We start from the raw sequence: 13,409 nt of genomic DNA on the forward strand, positions 1-13,409 counted from the left end.
TCCACAGCCTCTCGCTTCGCGCCCCGCAGGGCCTTCTGCCCGCCTGCAACCTTCTCGCCCTCCCGCTCCAGACGCAGCTGGCCGCGCTCCTCCCCACCCGTCCAACCCCCGCCCGGGGCTGGGTCCGACCCCCCCCAGCCTGGACCAGCCATCCCCCGAGGCGCCCTGCACCCTCCGGCCTCCTTGCCTTTGCTCATGCTGCTTCCGAGGCACAACGGCTGTCCTTTCTTCACTCGGTCCCCGGCGGGAGCTTCCCCAGTTCAAGGCCAGTCGGACGCCCCGTTCACCGTACAAGTCACAGACCCCGTGGACGGAATGTCTCAGGTCCTCTTCTCTCCTTCTTCGAAACTTGGTTTATAGCTAGCTTTCTACAGGTGCTGTCCTCCTCCTACTAAAGCCATAGTGTCACGGAGGAGTGCTTTTCAGAGCACCTGCACCAGAGTAGCTGGAGTCTTGCTGAAAACAAGACAAACGAACCGCTACTGAAGCGGAGTTTCTTTCTCGAGGTGCAGCTCAGAACCTGCGTTTGGACGGTGAGCCCCCAGGAGAGGGGCCGGGCGGCCCCAGGGCTCCCAGGGCGGCGCAGAGAGGGGCCTGGGCGGGGGCTCCAGGGTGTCTCTGCTGAGAGGTGCTTTCACCAGGGAAGGTCAGGACTTTCCTATAGAATCATGACTCCATACAGATGGAGAGAGAAGAAACGAAAGTCAAAGATTTTCTTTAACCCTTTCAACGAGGGAAACAGGCAGATGTTACAACCCATTCAGAAGAGAACCTGAAAAAGACACATTGACACCGAGTTGTGCAGTTGTACACTGACGCCTCCAAGATGGTGAGAGGTGACAGATAAAGATGACGGAGGCGACAGAAACTCCGGAGGGCGTAAGTAGCTCGAAGACGGTGGAAGGCAGGAGCCAGGGGACCTGGACAGCGTCCTCTGGGCAATGTGGAGTTTCCACGGAAACACGAACGTTTTCCTGCACCTCGTACTGGCCGTGTGGCTTTGAGTGTGTTACCTAACCTCTCTGAGCCTCAGTTCCTTTACCTGTGACACGGTCACAAAAATTCACAATTTTTAAAGAGTTTGCAGGGGCACAACGCTCAGCGAGCAGAGTGGCTGTGAGAGCTCAGGACAGCGTGGAGCCCGGGTCCCCTGGAGCGGGTCTTCTCGTCCGTGAAACGGGCACGAAACCGGGGCCGCGGCGAGGCCGGCCGGACGAACACAGGCGGCACTGCTGCCATCCTTCGGCCTCGGCGGGCACCCAGGGCCCGAGGGTGGCGCCCGGCTGCGTGACTCGGGCTGTGACGCAGAGACGCAGAGACCTAGTGCAGGGCCCTCTGGAGGGGGAACACGTCGGGGACACTGCCCGGGGCCTTTCCACCGAGGCTGTTCAGGAAACCGCGGTGCGGCTCCGTTTGCCGGGGCCCAGCGGAGAGGCCCCTGTGAGGGCAGCCACACCCCCAGCCCACAAGGGGAGGATTTCGGGAACGGCGCGAGACTGGGGTTCGTCGTGGCACACACGTCTCACGTCCCCGCTGCTGCGTGTCCAGCCCTGCGTCACACGGCACAGCTGCGGGGTGGTGAAGACACGACCTCCTTTCACGGGGAGCCACGCTCTGGCCAGTCCTCCTCACTCCAGACCCCCGGCCTCCTCCCCTTGGCAGCCCCCCAGTACCCTCAGTCACTCTGCTCCGTGGAGTGACCTTGGTTTCCCTTTGTCACCCGCCCCCAAGCCCTGCCCGGGCCTCCGACTAGGTCCTTCCCCGGCCACTCCGGCTGGGTGAGTCAGATGGCGCCGCCTCGTCTGATCCAAGCCCACCCACAGGAGCCTCCGGGCCCCGCGCACCGCGCCCCCGAGCGGTGGGGCCAGCCCTCGCCACAGCTGGCTCCAGGGCCGTCCCCAGGGGACCACGCCCTCGGTCGTCAGGAGCCGACGCGTGGGTGAGGGCTGGGGAGAGCAGGACGGGATAATGACAGGGAGCCTCCTGCGCCTGAGCAGCCCCCCCAGGGGCGGGGGGGACAGAGAGGAGCCAGAGGGCCGAGCGCCTCGCAGCACGGCCACGCGCTCTGCTGACCGTGCGGCTCTCCCAGCTGCCTGCATTTCTTCACCCCCCCACCCCGTCTCCCAGATATGCGGGGAGCCCCACCACCCAGCCCCTCCGCACAGCCCGTGCGCAGAGCGAGAGGACATGGGGGGGTGGGGGATGGACCCAGGCAGCCCAGTCCCACTGCGGGCAGACGACACAGCACGCCCAGAACCGCCAGACGGTCTGGGAACCGAGCCCGCGGACCAGAGCAGGGCCCAGGTGGCGCCCGGGTCCGGGGCATCTGGGAACCTGGCAGCGTTCTCGGGACACACTGAACTTTGTCTGAGTTGGGAAACGGGGCCTGTGGGGCCCGGAGAAGAAAACAATCTTGTCTAGGTGAGAGCAAAACTCGGGACCTCAGCCAACACCGGGTCACGGTTTCTTCAGCGGCTTGGGGATGGGGCCCGGGCTCACACGGGGCACTGCTGGCTCACCCCAGGTCACTGCAGGGGTCTCCCTGGGGTCAGCTGACGTGGCCCCCACCCCGCAGGCCAGAGAGCAGAGAGGAAGCCCTGCAGGCCTCGTGGGCCGGCGGGTGGGCCACCCCATGCTGCACTTCAGGCCCGGGAGCAGCTGGAGACTCCGTGACGGCGGGTGGGGGTGGCCGTGTTCCAATAAAACTTTATCGACAGAGTCGGGTGCTCCTTCCTCGGTCCACGCTCCAGCCGGAGCCCTCGGTCCAGACGCCTCTCCTCCGCCGGAACGCCGGAACGGCCTCCCGCTGCCCCGAGCGTCAAGCCCAGGCTCCTCACCAGTGCGCAAGGGTCGCGCCACAGCCTCCTCTCTGGCCACTTCGGGCGGCCACCCTGACTCTTCTGCACTGCCGCGCCCGCCCCGGCCCCGGCCCCGGGTCCTCCGCCCCCTTCCCCCCCCCCTCCGCTGCGCATTTGCCTGGGCTGCCAGAACAGCCCCGCTCCCCGCAGCCGGCCGACGCCCACTCAGCCGCGTCCCCAGGTCCCCAGGTCCCCAGGTGCCCAGGTCCCCAGGAACTGCGACCCCCCCCAGGGGGCCTCCCTGGCCCCCGAGCTCTCACAGAGCGCGAGCTGAGGATAACGCTTTAACGCTGGCCAGCAGATTCGGGCTGGCCAAATCTGCCGGCCAGCCCCACCGGCCGTGGGGAGGGGAAGCCGGCGGTCCTCGTCACTGCACTCCAAGGTTCTCGACGAAGAACCGGTGATAAAACAGTCTTGGCTGACGAGGAAGGAAGAGACGGGAACTGACCCCCAAACCGGAGGGGACCCTCAGAGGCTGACTGGTGGAGGACGGGCTGAGATCTGTTCGGCCTGCGGCCCCTCGTCCCAGAGCTGCTCGGGGTCTTCCGTGCGCCACCGCGGGCCGTGGGGAGGGTCTCCCACTGCCCAGGCCCGGGCGGTCCGGGCCGGCTGCGGCGGTGGTCCACAGGGGCCTCCTTCTCCTCGCTCCCGACACCCAGCGTCTCCCCCGCCCCGGCTCCCGCCGGCTGGGCCCGGGCTCTGTGTGCAGCCCCGTACACGGCGTCCTTGACACCTGCCACGCTCTCCGAGTGAACTTGGCTCACCTCTGCCACCTGCGCTCGCCTGCCGCGTCACGTGGCGGGCACGCCCTGGGTGTCCGGCTTCCGGGACCCGCTCTGAGAGCCGCGCCAGGACGGCGTCACCGCAGCCTCCTGCGTGCGTCACAGCAACGTCCCAGGAGACGTCCTTCCCTGGGTCCCGCTGGACGGCTGACGAAGTCAAGACCTGACGAGGCTCAGCCACTCGCCAGAGCAGAGCGCAGGGCGGAGCCGAGACGCCGGGAGAGCGGGCCTGGGGGCAGAGCTGGGGGTCCAACCAAGCGCGGTGCCCTGCGGCCTGCCCTGTGTCCGCCTCTCTGACCGCTGTCCCCGTGCGGCCCAGAGTCCCCCGCAGCGCCCCCTCAAGGCGGGGCCCCGGGCGGCCCGGGAAAGGCCAGGTGGGCTCTGCCGTGGGAGGAGGCAGCCAGGGCACCGGGGGTGCACGGGTGTGTTGGGGTCCGCGCTGAGTCAGGGGCCGCTGCCCGCCAGGTCCTCCAGGAGGGGAGGGGACCGCCCGGGAGGGGACCGCCCAGGATGGCCCAGCAGGAGCCGTCCCCTCCTCCCAGACAGGAACGCTGCCCTGGCCCCGGAGGACCCCTGACGCCCGCGGGCCTGGCCCGCTCCCCGGGGGGCCGGCCCTCGCCCACCGCTCTCCGGCTCAGGGCTGGGGCGGGTGCCGGGGAAGACGCCTTCCTGGGGGCCCCCGAGGACAACGCGGGCCTCCATGGATCCGATGCACCGTTTCTTCAGCAGCGCGATTTTCCCGCCCTCCCAGGAGGCCCCCTGCTGACCTGGGTCTCCGGGCCGTCACAGGGGCCGGGCACTGGGCCCAGAGCCCCAGCCCCCAACGCCAGGACCAGCTGAGACGAGCCGACCTTCCAGGCTCCCTGCCCTCCTCTTTCCTGTCCCCCCTGTCCCCACGGCGGCTGCCTGGAGGCGGCCTTGACCAGCGCGGGCGGCACCCTGACCTCATGATCGCCCCGCCGGGCTGAGGAGTCTCAGCAGGAGGCCCGCCCCCCAGAAAGCGGCTGGCGAACAGTCCCCCCCTCGGCGGCTCGGGCTGCACAAACAGCTGGGGTTTCCGACCCCGCGGGGCCCGACTCTGTTCCCCTCCCCCCGTAAACTCGTCACGTCTCACGTGAGCTCATTTCTTTCCTGGGAAACGCTGCTGAACTCGGCAAGGAGCGACCATGAATGTTCTGGTTCTTTCCACGTGCTTGCCCTCACGCTCGCCACGGAGGGAGCGTGGCCGCCTTCCACGCCGGTCTGCCAGACCCCCGCCCACCGAGCTGCCAGGGCCTGGCTCGGACCCCTGCTCCCGGCTGCGGCACCTGCCCCTCGAGGCCTGACTGCGCAGGAAAGGCCGTGCACTCCAGGACCCCCTTAGGAGCCCCTCATTCCCAGGCACCGTCCCCTGTGGCGGAGGCTAAACCGCTCCAGCAGACAGACCCAGGAGGCAGGGCCGGAAAGAGGATGCGGGCCCTCCTCCTCTCCCAGCGGATGGGGTGGGCCGAGACCGGCAGGGCACCCCATTCCATGAGGTCGCTCAGGACCCAGACCCACCCTGTCCTGGGGCTCCATCCTGTCCACGGCGCCCTCCTCGTCCCCACGCTCGTGTGGGGCGCCGATGGGTCCGCGGAGAGGGCAGGAAGCCGTCCGAGGCGAGCCGTCGTCCCCTGAAGGGCCCAGCAGGAGCTGCGCTCCCGCCCCCCGCTGCCTCCGCGGGCAGGATGCGCCGCACACCCAGAGCCCAGAGCTCGCTGCACGGCGGGGTGAGACGCGCAGTCTCCAGTGCAGTGAACGCGGGACCGGGAAGGAGAGACCCCTCCGTTTTACGGGGTTTTACGGGGACCCCTCCGTCTGCCACGGGAGGTAAGGGGAAAAGACGCCCTTGGTGAGGAATCCTCGGAAATACAAAAACCAAAAGGGGGTAAATACGGATTTGGTTCCTTAGAGGAAAAGAAAATCACGGAAAACAATAACAGAAAATAGAAGCAAACCCAGGGGGTGGGCACCCAAGGGGGTGGGCACCCAAGCGTCTGTTTTATCTCCACGGCTTTTCTGAGCATCCTTATGAAGGAAAGGGCTTTCTTGCACTTTCAGGAGCCAGACAGGAAAGGCCCGAGAACGCGGAGACAGGGCAGCAGCGATGCGCGGAGAACGAGAAGAAGATGCAGCGGAGAAGGTGGAAGGAGGCGAAGACACTGCAGCCGCCCGAGAGCCGGGCGGACCCCGACGGTGACGCTCTGGGACGTGAGAGCCCGGGGGGACCGTGCGGGTGACGATGGGGGGACTAGGGCTCAGTGACTCGGGCGGGGCCTGGGAACGAGCACGCACGGCGAGGCAGCGAGCTCGGGAAGTCTTCTTCAGGGGCAGGCCCTTGGGGGGGGAGGGAGGTGGGAACCGGGCACGACCGGTTCCGCGTGCACGTGGACCGAGGGGCCGCCGGCCCAGGGCTGGGCTGGGGCGCGGGTCCCAGAGACAGTGCGGGGGGGGGCGTCCGTCCGGCTCTGGCTGCGCAGCATCTGCATCCTGGGCGCCGGGAGCACGGAGCCCTCGGGCCCCGGGCTGGGGGAGGCCCTCCGAAGCTGGAGCACCCCTGGGCACGGCGGCTGCATGGTGCAGTGCTGGGGCCCCGGGGTCCCCAAGATGGTGTCCCATCTGCCCAGCACTGTCGGTGCCGCCACTTTGCGTGGGGCAGCCGGCCGGCCCCCAGACAGGTGGGGGAGCCCCCACATGCACAGGAAGGGGGACGCAAACCCCTCGGCCTTGGCGCGGGCCTGGACCACACCCTCCAGGGCAGCGGTAAAGACGGCGGAGACGGCTCGAATCGGCAGCAGCACGGCACACGTTTTAGGCGTTTCCGTCCCGGGGACCTTCAGCTGGAGACACGGCCCCTTCCATCTCCGGCCCCGGAGGAAGAGCCCGGAGCTAACCAATGCTGACCAGGCTGGCGCCCTTCCCTCCAGGCCTCGGAGGGGCGGCGACCTCTCGTCCTCCGACGGCGCGGCCCAGAGCCCCGCGAGAAGCGCCATCCCGGGGCCGGGGGTCAGATCCGGTGGCAGGAAACCAGCGCCTCTCGTGGTCCTGCGTGCTGGGACCCCGGGTTGCACGGGAGTTGCACGGGGGGCACAGGGACGGGTGACCGAACGACTCCTGGGAGCGTCCCCTCCAAACGCGTCCGTGAGACTTCAGCCCACTGCCCCCGGGGTCCCCCACCCCAAAAACAGCACGCTCGCTCCTTCGGCCGAGTCCGAGGCACCGCCGTGTGCAAGGGGAGACCAGAGGTGACCACAGGTGGCACTCGCCTGGGTGAGAAGCGATTGAATTATTTCTGAAGGACAGGGCGGGGCCCCCCACCCGATGCAGAGGTTTGTGGGGGGCGCTGAGTAGCGAGGAGCGAGGGGTTGTTCTCCTTAGGAGGCCTAAGCATCGAAGGTCCCCCTTGGGTGCTCGTAGGGCCCCCTTAGATGGGTCACTGGGGGCAGTGGGGTGGGGGCTGACAGGGAAGGCTCGCTCGGGCAGGGCAGCCCTGAGCCCCTCTGCTTCGTTGGAGAAGGGCCCCTCTGTGTCTGCAGGGGTGCCGGGTCAGCGCCGTTCCCACTGAGCAGCGACACCCGGCACCCTTCGGGCCAGTGCAGTGCAGCACCCATCCCCCCACCCCGTGCACAGGACACTGTGGTCCTCGGGCAAGGCCTGTGCCCCTCCCCCCCCAACCTCTGCAGCACTGGGAAGGCCGTGCCTCCTCCTCGGCGCACGGAAGGGACCCGCCACGGAGGGGCCTGCCTGGCCCCGCACCTGAAAGACCACTCCGCTCCACGCTCCCCAGGGGCCCGCAGGCCCGTGGCGCAGCCCCGTGGCACGGAATCAGGCCAGGAGTGGAAAAACACCCTGGCACGGGGCGAAGGTGGGGCCCGAGGCCGCAGTGCGCTCCTGTGGCGCGGGAGCCGGGCCAGGCTGGGCGCCGCGAGGCGCTGTGCTGAGCCAGACCGCGGGAGGAGACTTTATTGATCTTCTTTTACTTTCTGATGCGCAGGCTGGAGCCGGGCAGGCTACGGGCAGACAGCGGGAGAGTCCGCGGTTAGAGGCGCAGGGGAGTGAGGCCACGTGACCGACCGACGGGGATGCCGACCGCGAAGGGCCTGGCCGAGGTGACGGCGCCTCCTCGGCCAGGACAAGGCAGAGCGTCTGCCCGTCTCCGCGTCGACAACACGAGGAAGCGTTCCACGGCGCCCTGGGAAGCGCCAGCCACGCGCTGCAAAGCGCCGCCCTTCTCGGGCTCTCTCCGGCCGTCTCCAACTTCCCCCGGGCCGGGGACCGCCGACCCGCCGCCCGGAGGAGCCCCACGGCACCCCGGGGGGGGGGGGGGGCAGGCGTCCCAGCCTGGCTGCGTGGCCGCCCGAGGCCCCTTGCAGACGGGAGTGTCAGCAGCTAACCAGCCTGCCCACGGCAGACCAAGGCGGGGGGGCCGGCAGTGAGCCGAGGGCACGCGACGTGGACGAGAGGCCAGCAGGGTGGCCAGAGAACACGGAGACGCCGAGGGGAAACCAGGTCACAGGGCACAGCCAGGGTGGCTGGGACGTGGGGTCACCGGGCGCGGACACTGAGCCGCCCGGAGGAACCGGCACCGACCTTGAAGCAGCGGCACCTCCGCGAGGGGCATTGGTCCCGTCCCCGTCTTCCCCACGCGGCTCCGCATCCAGCACCTTCTTCCCCGCGTGACATCGCCAGAGCCCGGAGCCGCTGGACGGCCACGGCGCGGCCGCGGGAGGTCAAGTCAGAGCGCCGGCCAAGTGCAGGGGGCGCGGCGGCGCCTCGGTGTGCTCACCTGCAAAACGGGGACGACAGGGCACATCAGTGCACCGGCGGGTCCTGAGTGGCGGCTGAGGAAGCATGCGGAAGCCGGACCTGGCAGAGGGGCTGGGCGGGGGCTTTGGCAGCTGGTTGGGGTGGGGGGGGGGGCAGCGGGGCGGGGCAGCTCTGACGCAGGGAAGACCAACCCTTGGCCAGACAGTGTGGAGAGCCGGGCAGTGTCGGTGCAGACGGACCGCCGGGTCCGACCTCCCCAGCAGGCCCACACCGAGCGCACAGCCGCCCTAGAGCTGCGGGAGCTGGGGCTGCGGGGGCCGCTGGTGACGGTGTGGCGAGGGGCGGCCCTCGCCGCGGGATCTGCGACCTGCGAGCGGGCTGTACACCTGGGCGTGACGGCCTGTTCGCCTGGAGACTGAGCAGGCGCCGGCGGGGTGCAGGCCGGGGCACGGGGTCTGCAGACGGCGGCGGGGAGGTGGAGGCGAGGGGCACGGACGCACAGTGAGAGGCCGATCCGCGCCTGCCCTGGCCCTGGGCATCTGCCTCCCACAGAGTGGGGTGTGTGTGTGTGTGTGTGTGTGTGTGTGTGTACAGAGACACACACATCGGGTAGCTTCTCGAGCACGCCTGGAGAAAGAGCTAGAAAACAAGGAGTTTTTGACTGGCACGGGGAAAGGCCCCTTCTCCAGAATCCCTTTCCGCCTATCTAGTTTCCGTTATAGAACCACAAAGGCAGGCCCGCACGCGTCAGAAGTCTGTCCTGCTTTCTCTGTGGCGTCGTAGCCCGGCGGCGGCTGCTGCCGCGGACACAGGACGGAAGCCGGGCTCCCCGCCGTGGGGCCAGGATCGGGAGCCTCTCGGAATCCGGCCTCCACCGCCAGGCCTCCGGCCCCGAGCAAACCCCCTCTGCTCCCTCAGGCCTGCGGGTGTCCAGGGTGGGGCCCCATCGCGCCGCCCACGGGGCGCCGGTCCGGGCGGAGGGACTGAACGCGAGTCCTGAGTGCCGGCCCGCAGCAGGCCCACCGCGGGGCCTTGGCCGACACAGCCAGCGTCCCGGGAGCCCCGGGAAGGGGCCGCACGCGGCAGGAGGTGGGACTTGAACACGTCGGCACGTGTGACAAGCAAAGCAGCAGCCTCGCCCGTGACTGAGATGACCTCTGTGTCCCCCCCACCCCCGCCACCTCGCTGAGACCTGCAAGGTGAGGCGCACTGCCAGCAGCCCCCGGGGCCCGCCCGAGGGCGCCCTTCTGGCCCCGCCTACCGCGTCCTGGGAGAACATAGCAGGACCCCAGCGGCCTCCTGCCCCTTGCAGGAAAGCCTCGGTCTCCTGTGTCCCCTCCGACTGCCCTCGTCGGACTGAGGGCTGCTGGACGCCGGTGGGCAGGGGGCTGGTGGGCAGGGGCACAGCCTGAGCCCGGGCAGCCCCTGGGCGTGGGTGGGGACTCTCTCCAGGAGGCCCTGTGGGGAGGTGGCGGCTCACACAGCAGGCCATTGTTGAGTCACTGCCCAGGTGTCATGGCGACCGCCTCGCGCCTGCACCCCGGGGCCCCCCCCAGAGAGCAGCATGAGAGGCACTGGGACTGGCGGGAAGTGACCAAGGACAGTCCCCAGGAGCCTCCAGAGGAGTGTCATCGTCCTGATTCTTCTCTCTACAGTCACATCTCTGCGAACCCCTCTCCCCCGCCCCCAGGCCCCAGCCTGGTCCCCCTGCCCACCGGCCTTCAGACTCTCGCTGCGCCCTCTGGGCCCTCCTGGGCGGTGCCTGCAACGCCCCCTGGACGTCCAGTCCTTTCCCAATGCCTGCCCCCGCGCCTGTGCAGGCAGAAGCGTCCTGACCCCCCTCACGGCTTCCAGACCAGCCCTCCTCCTCCTCCTCCTCCCCCCAGAGGCCAGCTCCCAGGGTCCTCGCCCGGCGGGCAGACCGCCCTGTGCCGCAGTCCCCGGCGGGACACAGACGGCGCACTCACGGTAGGCCAGTTCTGGGGACTGGTCACAGAGGCGAGGGTGGGGTGGGAAAGGGCCGTGCGGGAGCTCGGGGCTCGGGAGAGTGGACCAGCCGCCACCCGGGCCTGAAGGCATCGGGGACACGGGAGGAAGGAGACGCGTGGACAAGGCCACGGTGAGGAGCAGGGGCCTGCACTTCAGGGCCGCGGCCTGGCCTCGCCCCCAGGATCTGCGGGGGGCCCCCAGGGGCCAGACCCGCCAGACCCAGAGGGCGGGGAAACCTGCTGGTCTCCTCCAGTGTCAGGCCCCAGGGCGCCGAGTGGGCGGGGACTAATGGAAGACACCCAGCTGGACCCAGTGGCGCCCGTCCCCTTGCTCTGAGCAGCTGCCTGGCCGCGGTCTTCCCCGCCATTCCCATCGCACCCCAGCGCCACCAGGAGCTCACACGGCCGGCCTCCGGCGCCTGCGCCGAGCACGGCTCTCACCTCCACAGTCACCGACCAGTTCTTCCTCCACAAGTCTTCAACCCCCTGCAGGCCTCTCGCCCGCGGACCCCGCCTACACCCACCCCTGCCCCCCTCTCCCACCCCCACTCCCCCGTCTGCCCCCGGCGGCCAGAGGGGACGCCAGGCCTCTGCCTTGGGAAAAGCCTCCTCTAATGCGTCCCCCTGTCCAAACCCAGCTCGCGGACAGCCGGTCCTCTGCCGGTCCAGCGGGGAACAGACTGGTTTCTTCCCCCTCTGTCAGCCCATGCGCCCGCGGGCACTGCAGTCTGAGCCGCTCCCGGGGCGGGTGCCCAACGCTCTCCGCGGGGACCCTCTCGCCGCTGCCTTCTCCTCGGGCGCCTCGCCCCTCGACCCGTCCCGCACACGGCCGCCTCCGCTCACCAGCGGCCCTGCCGCCCCACCGGGACCTGCGTCCAGACCCCGGCCCTCCATCCTTTCCCCGGGACTGAGGGCCCCTCCCCCGTCCCAGCCCAACCCCCACCCCCACCTGCCCTGGGCCCCTGCCCGGTTCTGTTGTGGAAGAACGTGCTCTGCTCTCCTTCCCTCTCTCTCCTGCCCCATGTTCCCCTGTCAATCACTTGTAACACCAAACAAATATTGCAAGTGACTCCCATCTTAAACAATAAACTTCCTTCCCCTGGCCGGCATGGCTCTGTTAGACAGAGCATCAAACCCACAAACGGAAAGGTCTCAGGTTCGATTCCCGGTCAGGACATGTGCCGAGATTTCGGGTTTGGTACCCAGTCAGGGTGAGTATCAGAGGCAGCAGATCAATGTTTCTCTCTCACATCGATGTCTCTCTCTCTCTCTCTCTCTCTCCCCCCTTCTCCTCTCCCTATAATCAATAAGCATGTCCTCAGGTGAGGATGAAAAAAATAAGTTTCCTTGATTCCAAACTCTCTCCCATTTCCCACTAATTCATCCACCCCCCCCTCGAGGGAAAACTTCAAATGACTGTCTACAGAGACCGCTTTTCTTTGTCTCCCGCTCCCTCCCCACCTGTCTCCATCCGACAACCACCGTCCCACAGAGAAGGTGCTTCTCACTAGCTCCCCAGGGACGGACGTGGACGCTGGACGTGAACAGCATGTGGACGCTGTTCCCTCCTGGTCCCCCCCACCCCCCGCTCCCTGCCGTCCCCTGCTCCGTTGTCTTTGCTGGCCCAGTCTCCACATGTCGATGTCCCGGGACTCTCCTCTCTCCTGAGTCGTCCAACACGGTAGCCACTGACTACCGTCTAAATTGAAAGGAGTTTAAATGAAGTCAACTCCTGAATTGAAATTCAACTCCTCACTCTGACAAGTCCCGTTCAAGCGCCCAGCAGGCACAGGTGGAGGGTGGACGACACAGGCCTCAAGCACGTCCCTCCCTGCAGGAAGTTCTAGTGGCTGAGTCAGGCTCCCTCCCCCGGTGGCCTTCCCAGTGCCCCGGCTGCGAACATCCTCTTCAGCCTGAGCGCTAAATCTACTCCCCTGGCTCTGCCCCGGGCTTCAGAGGCGGGCACGAAACTGCCTATTTGATGGAACCACGTGGATGTCCAACCGGCTATTATTCAAACTGAATTCCCAGAGCAGAACACTTCATTTTCCTCCTCGCCTCCCCGGCCCCACGGGCAAAAGCTTGTTTCTCGTCCTGGCTGTCTATTCTCGGCGAATGACGCCATCCGACCAGTTTGGAAGGCCAAATTCTAGGAGCCATCTTGACTCCCAGTATCTCATCCATCAGCAACTCTCACGGACGCTCTCCATGCAAGGCGGCCCCAATCTACCCCCTCCCACCTCCACCATCATCTTCCTCCTCTGCGGTCCTCATCTGGGCGGCTGCCCTGCTCACGGGAGGCCCCCTGCGCCTAAATCCCGCACACGGGAGGTTTGCATTCAATACACTGACCAAATTAATAAACACAGTCCTACTGAAGAGCCCAAAATAATCTTAGCTTTGAATGTATTCACGAATAAGGTATCTGCCACAGAAACTTTATGAGATAGATTAAAAAGATAAAACTCACTGTCCAGACTTCTTTTATGATTGGACATGGCTCAACACCATTACTCATTTTGTCAATTGCTAATTCATTTCTCGTGCATTTCACAGCACCACAAATTACCCCCATGCATCTGTTGTCTGCACTGCCGGTGCAACTTGCCCCCGCAAGAGAAAGTCTGTTGCTGTTTCCTCTGACTCAGCCCTCCTTGCCTTTCCAGTGCCTCTCCTTTTTACAACAGTATTTGTTTTTTTAGAGAGAAGGGGAGAGAGGGACCGAAACATCGATGTGAGAGAAACATCCATCAGTTGGCTCATGCCCCCGACAGGGGTCAGAACCCACAACCTAGGCACACTGCCTGACGGGGAGTCAAACTGGCGACCTTTCTTCCCTTGGCGGGAGAACGCCCGGCTCACTGGGCCACGCCAGCCGGGGCCGGGGCGGCTTCTCGACCTCTTGATTGCCCACACGCGCCGAGCCGGACAGAACCCGGCAGGAGTTTCTTTTGTTCCGGGGCTCCCACTTTTGATCCTGTCCCTGCCTGCCGCCT

The 13,409-nt window shown here is 67.0% G+C and overlaps 1 protein-coding gene across 1 annotated transcript in view; it reads right to left on the reverse strand.

The window, feature by feature from the left end:
* Window positions 1-13,409, reverse strand: part of LOC123804322 (TLC domain-containing protein 4-like) — a 50,362-nt gene that overhangs the window by 34,769 nt on the left and 2,184 nt on the right. The window contains exon 2 of the mRNA XM_045816467.1: window positions 8,249-8,444. The gene's annotated coding sequence lies outside the window, so the exon portion shown is untranslated. The remainder of the gene's footprint in view (window positions 1-8,248; window positions 8,445-13,409) is intronic.

Source organism: Phyllostomus hastatus, unplaced genomic scaffold, assembly GCF_019186645.2.
Source record: "Phyllostomus hastatus isolate PE091 unplaced genomic scaffold, TTU_PhHast_1.1 phas_scaffold_216, whole genome shotgun sequence".
NCBI classification, from domain to species: Eukaryota; Metazoa; Chordata; class Mammalia; order Chiroptera; family Phyllostomidae; genus Phyllostomus; species Phyllostomus hastatus.